Source organism: Perissodus microlepis, chromosome 4, assembly GCF_051167445.1.
Source record: "Perissodus microlepis isolate ML-2025 ecotype Zambia chromosome 4, ASM5116744v1, whole genome shotgun sequence".
In the NCBI taxonomy this organism is placed as follows: Eukaryota; Metazoa; Chordata; class Actinopteri; order Cichliformes; family Cichlidae; genus Perissodus; species Perissodus microlepis.
This window is the reverse complement of record NC_140464.1, coordinates 31,230,966-31,243,079: the sequence shown is the minus strand read 5'-3', so window position 1 is coordinate 31,243,079 and position 12,114 is coordinate 31,230,966. Positions and strand designations below refer to the sequence as shown.

Genomic DNA, 12,114 nt, shown 5'->3' with positions numbered 1-12,114 from the left:
AACTAAAAACAAACTAAAAACTACTTCCAAAAACATTCAGCTTTGATATTAATGAGTTTTTTGGGTTCATTGAGAACATGGTTGTTGTTCAATAATATAATTATTCCTCAAAAATACAACTTGCCTAATAATTCTGCACTCCCTGTATAATCATCCAGTCCTCACACCTTGGCCTCCCGTGCAGGTTTGTAAGGGTGCACAGCAGCTAAATGATCTCCTTTGTTATAAAGAAGTCAAAAGTAGATCTCAGGCTGCTAATGCAGGGAACTGCATACAGGCTGAGCCCTGGTTTGATACCAGTGGGTACTGGATTGTAGAGCAGTCTCTCTTCAGTGGTGGGACCCACATGGTTTTCCTTTCATGAGGGATCCACTCAGTCACCGGCTCCTCGGTCTCAGAAAATGCTCCTATGTTCTTTTCCATCAGCTGCTCGGCCTCCACCTCCATGCCCCCCAACCCCAATCCTCCCCCAAAGAAGAGGATTCAGGCACTGGCTAGTACTCTTCATCAGTGGTGATGCAGTCAGCCTCTTTGGAGATTGTCCCCTCATCTTCTGGAGAGGAAGTTTCTTCATCTTGGGCAGATGTCTTTTCTTCAAGGACAGAGGACTGCTGCTGTCCTTGCTCTCTGACCAGATCATATAGGCAGTGCTTGAAGCAGTGATGACCTTCTTGCCATATAGCCAGAATAAATGATCTGGAAGCTGTTAGGCTTACTTACAGCAGTAGCTCTGTCTGCACCTGCATAAACTCCAGGACACGTTTACAAACAGTGTTTGTTGTTGTTTGCGCTGCAGCTGCAGGTTTGAACTCTGCAAAATGTCCTGTGATTGGGTTTTTTTGTTTTTGTTTCTAGAGTTAATATTTTGGGTATGGTCTCTTTTTATGAAAAATACAAGAGTAAAAGTGCTTTTAACATGTGCTTCAAAGCTGAGTTTGACTGGGAACCTCAAAGCTCAATAACCTGCATCCACAGAAATTCACTGCAGCCTATGTAATGTTTGATGCGTCATTATTTATTCCGGTCTATCTTGCAAATACATGTTTGTGCTGCAATGTCATGCACAAACACAAACTATTAGATCCTTAAGATCAAACCTATGTCAAAATTGTTTCATTATTTTGGTCCATTGGAGTGTGGTCAGCCATCAAAGGCTCTACTAGAAACGAGGAATATTACATGAAATCGCTTGTTTGGCCAAAAATGGGTAAATGATGTAATTTGGTAAAAAACATTAAAAACTACTGTATAGGAATTTCTTTTACTTATGTATTAATCACATTATTTTATTGTATAATGCCTTAGTGCCACTGGATTCTAGCATGTCTCACACTCATACAGTAAGACAAATGGTGGGGGGTCTAGTAAGGAAGTTGGGGGAAGCAGACAACTCCACAGGAAGAATCTTTTGTCTCTTCGAGGACTCTGGGAGGTAGCAAGGGAGTGTGAACCTTAAGGTGTGAAACAGCTGTGTACTGCCTTTTGTTCCTGAAGAAGGTATTTAACTGAGAGCCATGCTAGGCTCAGGGAGACTCTGCTGACCGTCTGCCCCGCGATCATGCAGGCTCTCCACCAAGCCTGGTTGTCTGTTCTTTGTGTGTTTTGATTAAAGAATGTTAGCTACCGCTCACTGATCGTCTGTGGGCTTTATTAAATGTAAAACTTCCACAACTTTCATGTGTTGAGTTTAGAATGAAAGCATCCATCCATTCGCTTATCCTTTTCAGGGTCGCGGGGGGCGCTGGAGCCTATCCCAGCTGTCATAGGGCGAGAGGCGGGGTACACCCTGGACAGGTCGCCAGTCTGTCGCAGGGCCAACACACAGGGACAGACAACCATTCGCACTCACATTCACTCGCACATTCAAACCTAGTGGCAATTTGGATTATCCAATTAACCTATCCCCACAAGCTGCATGTCTTTGGACGGTGGGAGGAAGCCGGAGTACCCGGAGTGAACCCACGCAAACACGGGGAGAACATGCAAACTCCACACAGAAAGACCCCGGCCTGATGGTGGAATTGAACTCAGGACCTTCTTGCTGTGCGGCAACAGTGCTAACCACCGTGCCAGAAATGAAAGCAATTTTACTTAAATCGCATGATATAGTACTGTCAATAACAAGGGATCAAAAAAGGTGGTTATAATGGGTTTCAATTGGCCAAAAATGGCCACGATAGAGTCAAGAGGAACAATTTGGTGTATAGTGAATATTATTGACATTATTAAGGAGCTGATGTTAAAAATTAAAAAATCTGAAAAAAATACACACCTTTGGGAAGTTTCATTCCATTAACAGAACGAAAATGGTTGAAAAAAGAAAAGTGAAGTGGCCACAAATGGCCAGGGTAGAGCCCAGAGGGTTAATCATCCAGGTAAGTAAATCCCAAAAGGTTGATTCTGTTCATCTGGACGTAGCATTTTCAGTGGGAGAAACCTTTCTTCAGTCTCAGCTGACTGCAGGTTTCCCCAATCTTATAAACAGGACCTGTACAGTGACGGATCACCCCAACCTCAGCAACAGGATCACTCTCAGCACTGATCAATTGTGTTTGCTTTTGGAACTGTGTCTTAATTCCACCTATTTTGCATAAGGCTCAGTACTACAGGCAGAAACGTGGGTGTGCCATGGGTTCCCCAGTTTCACCCATTGTGGCCAATTTGTGCATGGAGGAGGTGGAAAACCGGGCTTTGTTATCTGTCATGGCAAGTTATGTCGAAACAGGACCCAGAAGCAGATACTGTAGGAGACGGAACTCAACTTAAACCAAAAGAGAGCCTTTATTAGGGCTGATGAAACAGAACAAAACACCATGAACGCTGAGGTAAAAACAGAAACTAACTAGTAAACTGAGGACAGGCTATGAAACTGTGACCAAATTATAAAAGCTATGACGAGCTATGGTGTAGGAAACCGGACGACCTGACAATGAAGCACAGAAAACAGAGGACTTAAATACACAGGAGGTAATCAGGGGAAGTGAGAACACATGGGGAAACAACTGACTGAAATTAAACATAATGATGTCACAGGGAAGTGAAGCTAAACACAATGACAAAAACACACCATACCCTTTCAGAATAAAACAGGAAACAGAGATAAATACAATAATCAACAAAATAAAACAAAAATACACAAAACACTGGGTCTCAGACCCAGGACCGTGACAGTTATCCTACCCAGGAACACCACCAAGTCATTGGTTCAGGTATGCGGCTGACACCTGGGTGAAAATCAAATCTCAGGACGTACCAAAATTTACGGATCACATTAAATCGGTGGACCAACACATCAAATTCACCAGGGAGGATATGAAAAGTGGCAGGTTAGCCTTCTTAGACTGTGAGATTTCCATCATTAATAGGGGACATCTAAAACCTGACATGTACCGTAAACCTACGCATACGGATCAGTATCTCATCATCCACTGGAGCATAAACTGGGTGTCATCAGGACGCTACAACATAGAGCGAACAACATCTCCACAGACACAGCGGCCAGGGAAGCAGAAGAACATCACATCAAGGAGGCCCTGAGTAAATGTGGTTATCCCAGCTGGACTTTTCTCAAAGCTGGGAAAGCAGCAAAAGAAAGCTCCAGCCATTCCAGGAGAGAAGGACAACTGCTGCCTAAGTGAAAAACCGTACGGATCCTGTTGTCATGGTACTGGGTCTACGACACAGTGTTTTGTGTGTTCTAGTTTTATTCTTTGATTATTGTTATTTTCTCAGTGTTTCTTGGTTTATTTTGAAAGAGTCTTGAGTAGGGATGGGTACCGGTATCCGGTGCCATGATGGCACCGGTTCTGACATAAACGGTAGTAACCAATCGAAAAGCAGCGCACATTTCGGTGCTTTATTTTCCTGAGCTGTGATACACTTTAGATCATTTAATCATTTAACGTTTCCGAGGATAGTAGGCGGGTCCAGGTACGTACGTTCTTTTAGAGCAGAGCTACAGATTAAAGATGCCCAAGGCGAAGCTGTCAAAAGTCTGGCTGTACTTCACAGCAAAAGATGCAAACTCAGCAGCCTGCAACAAGTGCTTTAAGCTGATACTGTGATACTGTCAAAGGAGGTAACACCTCGAATCCGATGAAACACCTGGCGACGCATAGCGTTTTTTTTTAAAAGCCGAGAAATGCGCCGTATTTGATAGCTTGCTGCGAGACCTCACACCGTGCACATCTACTGCGGGTGTGGTGCCTGTTATCGGACCCGGAGTTAGCAACATCCCCCAAAAACCCGAAGAGGAGAGTCCTGGCCCCTAGCCCTGCCAGTGTAGCAGAAATGATGACGGATGATGATGGCAGCAGCAGCCGTTCTTCTCTGCGTGAGTAGCTTAATGTTGTTTGTGTGTAATTACGTTGAGTAGGCTAACCACGTTATTACATTAATGCATGTAAGGTGAACTAGCAAACACCATCATAGCTACATGCGGCTGTCTTCTTGTTTGATGGCAGATACTCCCTTCACCCTGGCCAAAAAGGCTAAAATGACCAAAGAAAAAGTGGAAAACAGTTAAACATGAGAGGTTTTTGGACATCTGGACAACCCATCCCTAGTCTTGAGTGCTTTTTCAATGTGTTTAGTTTCTCTTTCCCTGTGGTGTCATTATGTTCATTTGTGTCATTGTTTTGTGGACAATGTTTTCACCACCCAGAGAGGAGATTACAAAGGCCTCTCCCTCCCCCACCTTGGTGCCTCTGATCACATCACTGTTATGCTAATGCCAGCATACAGGCCCCTGGTCAAAGTCACCAAACCAGTTCGTAAGCAGGTACGTGTGTGGCCAGAAGGGTCCTCAGAGGCACTGCAAGACTGCTTGTCCACTACAGACTGGGAGATCTTTAAACAGGCTGCCACACACAACAACACCACAAACTTTCAGGAATATACAGAAACTGTCATTGCCTACATCCCAAAATGCATCGATGATGTCACATAGACCAGGACTATTACCAATCAGAAACCATGGCTCACAGGTGAGTTCTAAAGGCTCCTAAAGTTGAGAAATGCAGCCTTCAGAGCCGGGGATTAGGTGAGCCTAAGAACAGCAAGGACAAACCTGTCACGTGCCATCAGAGGCAATACAAACCATCACAGACTACAAGCCCACTCTGCAAACCGTGGCGACATAATCCCCAGACAGTGTGTAGAGATCCCTTGCCAAAATCAATACATGCAAAGCTCCAGGTCCTGATAATATCCTTGGACGAGCTATGCTGTGGAACTCACAAATGCCTTCACAGACATCTTTGACACATCATTAGGGTCAGGCTGTCGTTCCCACATGCACTGAAGCCTCCACCATCATTAGTGTACCAAAGAAGTCATCTATCTCCTGCTTTAAGGACTACCGTCCGGTTGCACTCACCTCCATCATTATGAAGTGCTTTGAACAGTTAGTCATGCATCAAATCAAATTATCTCTTTCCCCCAACCTGGATACCGGTCAAAACGTTCAACCGATGATGCAATTTCAACTGCCCTTCACTCAGCCCTCACACATCTGGACACTAGAGACTCATATGTTAGAATGCTGTTCATAGACTTCAGTTCAGCATTCAACACCATCATTACCTAGTAACTCATTCACAAACTGGATCTGCTGGGGATCAGCACCCCACTGTGTAACTGGCTGCTGGATTTCCTGACAAGAAGACAGCAGACAATACGTGTCGGCAGCAACACCTCCAGCCCAAGAACACTGAATACGGGGACTCCCCAAGGATGTCCCCAAGTTCTCTTCACTCTGCTTACCCACGACTGCACACCATCACACAGCTCCAACTTTTTCATCAAGTTTGCAGACGAAACAACTGTGGTAGGTCACATCAGCAACAATGATGAGGCCTACTACAGGAATGAAGCTAAACATTTGGACGAGTGGTGCAGCAACAACAACCTGCTGATTGACTTCTGATGACCTCTAGAAATTTTTATTATTATCTTTAAAATGATATCAGCACAAACGAAAATTTTTGCAGCACCAACCAGCACAAATGTAGCACAAACGTTTGACATTAATTTTGTTGGATTTAATTAATGTGGGGGGGCTGCTTGACCTCCGATGACCTCTAGAAATTTTCTTTAATATCTTTAAAATGATAGCGGCACAAACAAAAATTTTTGCAGCACAAACCAGCACAAATGTAGCACAAACGTTTGATACCACTTTTGTTGGATTTGAAAAAAAAAAAAGGGGGGGGGGGGGGGGGGCGGGCAAATGAGCAAAGCAGCTTACCAGAACGATCAGGACACACAAAAGCCACAATTTTGTGATGAGCAGCTCTATATGAGTTATTGTTGGTGTTAAATGCAGCTCAGATTAAACTGGGCTGAACAGGGGTACAGATGGACTAAGTCCTAGAGCTGCCCCAATCTGATATTAAGATCAGACGTTAATATGATTATCACCCAAAAAGCTACATATTGATTACTGTTACGTCCGTGTTTAATATCCTATGTGTCAACAACAGTGCACCAGTAACTAGTGGAGACAGGTAATACAGACAGGTGAAGATGTGATATGCTGAGCACTCAGAGCACTTTCTACAACTTGACTCATTCACCTATTCATAAAAGCACTTCTGCGCTTTTTGTTTTCTACCTAACTGACACCTGCAAAGCAGGCCTTTGCTTCAGTGGGCAGACTGAGGGCTGCTATGACTTTACTCTCATGAAAGTGCTGAATGGTATATTACCCATCCCTGTATTTTCCTGGTCAGTCTTTTGGTTGCAGCGAAACTAACAAGAAACAAATATTCTTTGTCAATAATTTTGGTTTTGCACACATGTACAAAAAGGTAAAAATTCTGACATTTGCCTCTTGGTAGATGCTAACAGATCAGATCAGTTTCCCATGTTTTAATTGTATTGTCTAAAACATACCCTCTTAGATGAACCTTGGCTAGATGTAGAACAAGCACTTTGCAATAATCTAGAGATTTCAGACCTTTATCAGACATTTATCAGCTCAAACATCCAACGACATGAATGCTTCAAAAGCGTCCGCTTTCTTACTCTTAAAACCCCCAAATTACTTTCCAAAATATACAGAATGCTTTCTAAAACAGATGAATCAATATCACTTCCTATTGCAAAATGGGAAGCGGATTTATCAGTTAACTTAGACCAAAACTTCTGGTCTCAGATATGCTTAAAAACCTTTCATTTAATTAGAAATCCCAGTCTTCAATTAATTCCGCTAAACGGAATCCAAAAGACCATCAGGGTGTACACGTAACCCCTGGCGTCGTTTCCCACCTCTCAATTTTAAATACACGTAGACACTGAGGGCTATCAGGAGGGGCTATGCGCTTACCTGCTGCTCTCTGGCAGGTAGCTCCATGCCCTGCTGGGTTTTAAATGCACCTTAGAACACACATGCATCAACACTACATATGAGCGGGTGGAGGGAGGTTTGGAGTCTTCACACCCCCCCGTTCTTTGCAGCCTGCTGGAGCGGGGGGGCTAGGAGGAGGAGTTGGCCGTCCGACTGGGGTCTGGAATGTGGGGCCTCCCTGCTGCTGCCGAGTCGGGGCAGCCTGCTTTTCTCCACCCCAGGGAAAAGGGTAACACTACCTAGGTTTGGGTGCAGTTTCCCCCTCCAGGGGCAAGGGTACCTAGACCTGGGGCTTAGAGTACGCTTGGGGAGTGTGATTGTGTGTACAGTGTCTCTTTGTGTCTGTCTCCACGTTGGGTGAGTGTTGAGTAATTGCATATGAGAGCATGAGGATGGGAATGGATGTCTGTATCTGTGTGTGCCTGTAGGTCTGTGTCTATATGTCAGGTTGGGTATCAGACGCCACCTCTCTGGGGACATCTCAGGCCCTCCAAGGTATGGAGGCCTATCTCCCCCACCACTTCCCCTGCCAGTGGCAAACGCCCTCAGACATCGGTGCGTTGGTGGTTTTTTGTGTCTGGGGGTGGAAGTCCAGGTACGCACCAGCTCACTCCTTGGTGGCTGCTTGTCGGGGCTTGGAGCCTGGGGTTCACTCGGGCCAATTCGGGGTGGGGTGCCCTCATCCTCTCAGCCTGGGGCTCGGTCACTCTGGCACAGCTGGCTGCCGGCGGAGCTCACGGGCACTTCACTGCAACCCCCCCCCTGGCTTCTGCTCCGCGGCTGCTGAGTGACCCCTCATCTGGGGCTCTCCTCAGCTCTTTCTGGAGATCTCCTCCATACCTGCTTCATGCCCTGGAGGACGGGGCTGTGGCTCCCCACACCCTCTAACAGATCATTACATGAAGGAACCTTTTAAATACAAGCGCGCTCATGCTCACAGGTAGGTTTCTTGTTTGTTTGTTTGTTTGTTTTTGTTTTGCACAATTCAGCTTTTAAATTAGCACCAACGTTGATACATGATATGTTTATATGGTCTAAAAGTGACTGATTCTTAAATAAAGTCCACATTTCTGGGAGTTTTTGAACTGGCTGCAAGCATTTGTGCCATTTTACAGAAGCTCTGATGGTAAGTACAGGTAAGAAGTGACTAAAATCCTTTAGGGTTCTCATTTATTACACTTTATTACACAAGAAAACACATTGGACACAGAGGTTACATTTTACTTTTTACTACAGAATTTGTAGTAGCACAAACCTCGAATACAGGAGGAACAATGTGGTTTTCGTCCTGGTCGTGGAACACTGGACCAGCTCTCGAGGATACTTGAGGGTGCATGGCAGTTTTCCCAACCAGTCTACATGCACTTTGTGGACTTGGAGAAGGCATTCGACCGTGTCCCTCGGGGGGTCCAGTGGGGGGTGCTCCGGGACTATGGGGTGTCTGGCCCATTGCTTCGGGCCATTCAGTCCTTATACGACCGTTGCAAGAGCTTGGGCCGCATAGCCGGCAATAAGTCAGACTTGTTCCTGGTGGGTGATGGGCTCCGCCAAGGCTGCCCTTTGTCACCGATTCTGTTCATAATTTTTATGGACAGAATTTCTAGGCGTAGCCAAGTGGCGGAAAGCTTTCACTTCAGTGGTCTCAGGATCTCATCTCTGCTTTTTGCAGATGATGTGGTTCTGTTGGCTTCATCAGGTGATGGCCTCCAGCTCGCCTTGGAACAGTTCGCAGCTGAGTGTGAAGCGGTGGGAACCAGAATCAGCACCTCCAAATCTGAGGCCATGGTCCTCAGCCGGAAAAGGGTGGAGTGCCCACTCTGGGTCAGGGACGAGTTCCTGCCCCAAGTGGAGGAGTTCAAGTACCTCGGGGTCTTGTTCACAAGTGATGGGAGAAGGGAGCAGGAGATCGACGGACGGATTGGTGCAGTGGCTGCAGTGATGCGGACACCGTACCGGTCTGTTGTGGTGAAGAGAGAGCTGAGTGTAAAAGCGAATCTCTCAATTTACTGGTCGATCTACGTCCCTACCCTCACCTATGGTCATGAGCTGTGGGTAGTGACCGAAAGAACGAGATTGCAAATACAAGCGGCGGAAATGGGCTTCCTCCGAAGGGTGGCTGGCCTCTCCCTTAGAGATAGGGTGAGAAGGTCGGCCATTCGGGAGGGGATCAGAGTAGAGCCACTGCTCCTCCACATTGAAAGGAGCCAGTTGAGGTGGTTCGGGCATCTGACAAGGAAGCCGCCTGGGCGCCTCCTGGGTGAGGTTTTCCAGGCATTTTCCGGGCATGTCCGGATGTCCGGAAAACCTCACCCAGGAGGGAGCAGGCCCTGGGGCAGACCCAGGACATGCTGGAGAGATTATATCTCTCGGCTGGCCTGGGAACGCATTGGTGTTCCCCTGGATAAGCTGGAGGAGATGGATGGGGAGAGGGAGGTCTGGGCTTCTCTGCTTGGGCTGCTGCCCCCACGACCCGGCCCCAGATAAGCGGAAGAAAATGGATGGATGGATGGATGGACTACAGAGTTTAACTTATCTGAAACCATTAAGACAGGAAACATGAGCTCAAATGTAAAATCCTACATGTTAATTTATAACCTGGAGCAAATGGCAGCTTTAATTTGAGATAAGAAGGCTTCTGTGTTTGACTATGTTATAACAGTATCACAAAGTTGCAAAAAAAGCTGCAAAACTGCAGATTTGTCAGCTGCACATCCACGATCCATGAACCTCCTGTTAAACCACATCCCAAAGATGCTCTATTAGACTGAAATCTGGTGAATGTGGAAGTCATTTATGTTCAAGAAAGCAGTTTGAGATCATTTGAGCTTTGTCGTGTGTTGCATTGTCCAACTGGAAGCAACAGAAGATGGGTACACTGTGATCTTGAGGGGCTCGACATGGTCAGCAATAATACTTGGGAAGGCTGTGACGTTTAAACAATGCTCAGCTGGTATTAATGATCCCAAAGTGTGCCAAGAAAATATCCCCCACATTATTACACCACTATCAGCCTGAGCTGATCAGGATGGTTCTGTACTTTATGTTGTTTGCACCAAAATCTGACCCAATACCACAAATAGAGACTCATCAGACAAGGCGATACTTTTCCAGTCTTGTATTGTCCAATTTTGGTGAGCCTGCACAAATTACAGCCTCAGGTTTCTGTTCTTAGCTGACACGAGTGGCACCCGGATAGGTCTGTGTTTGGTGTCTGAAAACAGCTGCATTTTTCTTGAGTACAAAAACAAAACAAGAAGTAACAATTGTGTCCCTTTGAGCAATATGGCTCATTTGAAAGAACCAAATTTAGTATTGCGGTCTAGACAACCCAAAATGGGATGTCCCCATATGTGGATGCCAGGTCCTAGGAGGTTAAAATTTATGACGGCTCAAAATTGAAACCTGACAAATTAAAACCCTGAATCATCATCACTAGTGTGAACTAAAGCAGCGGTCCCCAACGTTTTTTGCGCCACGGACCGGTTTATGCCCGACAATATTTTCATGGACCGGCCTTTAAGGTGTCGCGGATAAATACAACAAAATAAAACTAGTACCGGTACCGAAAAAAAGAAGATTTATTCATAACACACGTGAAAAGACCCAGGAAAACCGAGTTAACGATAAAAACGATAACAAAATAACGCTGAAAACCGATAAAAACCCTGAAAACCATACATTTCACACCTGAGCCTCAACTCTCGCGGCCTGGTACCAAACGACTCACGGACCGGTACCGGTCCGAGGCCCGGGGGTTGGGGACCGCTGAACTAAAGGGTGTCATCTTTTTTCTTTTCAATCCATTAACTGCCACATGTTGTAGACTGAGCAAGAAAAGAAGTAAGCTCTTCATGGTGACCCCAGAAAATTTCTTGTATGACTTTCTAGCATACAGCTGACACTGTTGGACATCTTACGGAGTCCCGCCACAAGGAGGCACTACAGGCTTTCAAACCAACTGTTTCTGTTTCCAAAGCGGCGCAAACCATCACCACCGACCATCGTATTCTAGCCTATGGATGTATGTTTGTGTTGATACATAACTTAAAGCCATCGCTGTGAAGGCATTACATTACAGGGGTTGAAAAAAAAAAAAACCCTTTGCACTGACTATAGAAGTACTACAACCCGTCCTTTAAAAAAAAAAAAAACATTTTTTGCAGTCCTACATTTTAGAAATGTTGGTCTTTATCTGCTAGAATAAGGATTTGGGTAAACACTTTTGATTGTTTGTTTTTAATCAAATATGTTTTATTATTGATATTGAAATGGGTGCTAATCAGGTTGGTACAATTATTGTTGGGTTATTTCTTAGTTACACCGTAGCAATGTTACAATAATTAAAAGCTACACTTCAACTGTGGTGTGTCAAACAGCCCACTATGACCTTAAGTGGGTCGCACCAGTCAGTCAGTCAAAGTCTAATTTATTTATATGGCACATATTACAACAAACAACAAATGTTGATCAAGGTGCTGTACAATTAAGATAATCAAAAGCAATAAAACATGATAAACAGACATGATAAAAGTTAAGAAAACAATCATAAAATAAGAAGATTTGAGTAAGAAGTAAGATAAATAAAAGTAAAACAAACTCATTCTGATTTAAAAACCATGGCGTAAAAGTGTGTTTTCAGACGGGTTTTAAAAGTGTCCCGTGTTGGGGAGGTCCTGATGTGAAGGGCCAGTTCGGTTCACAATTTAGGAGCAGTTGCAGCAAAGGCCCGAACTCCTCTGTGCTTTAATCTGGACCTCAGCACAACC

General features: G+C 45.0%; 1 pseudogene; it reads left to right on the top strand.

Moving 5' to 3' along the window:
* Positions 1-2,306: 2,306 nt before the first annotated feature.
* On the top strand, positions 2,307-8,264 carry LOC146389282 (uncharacterized; annotated as a pseudogene).
* The last annotated feature ends 3,850 nt before the right edge of the window (positions 8,265-12,114 follow it).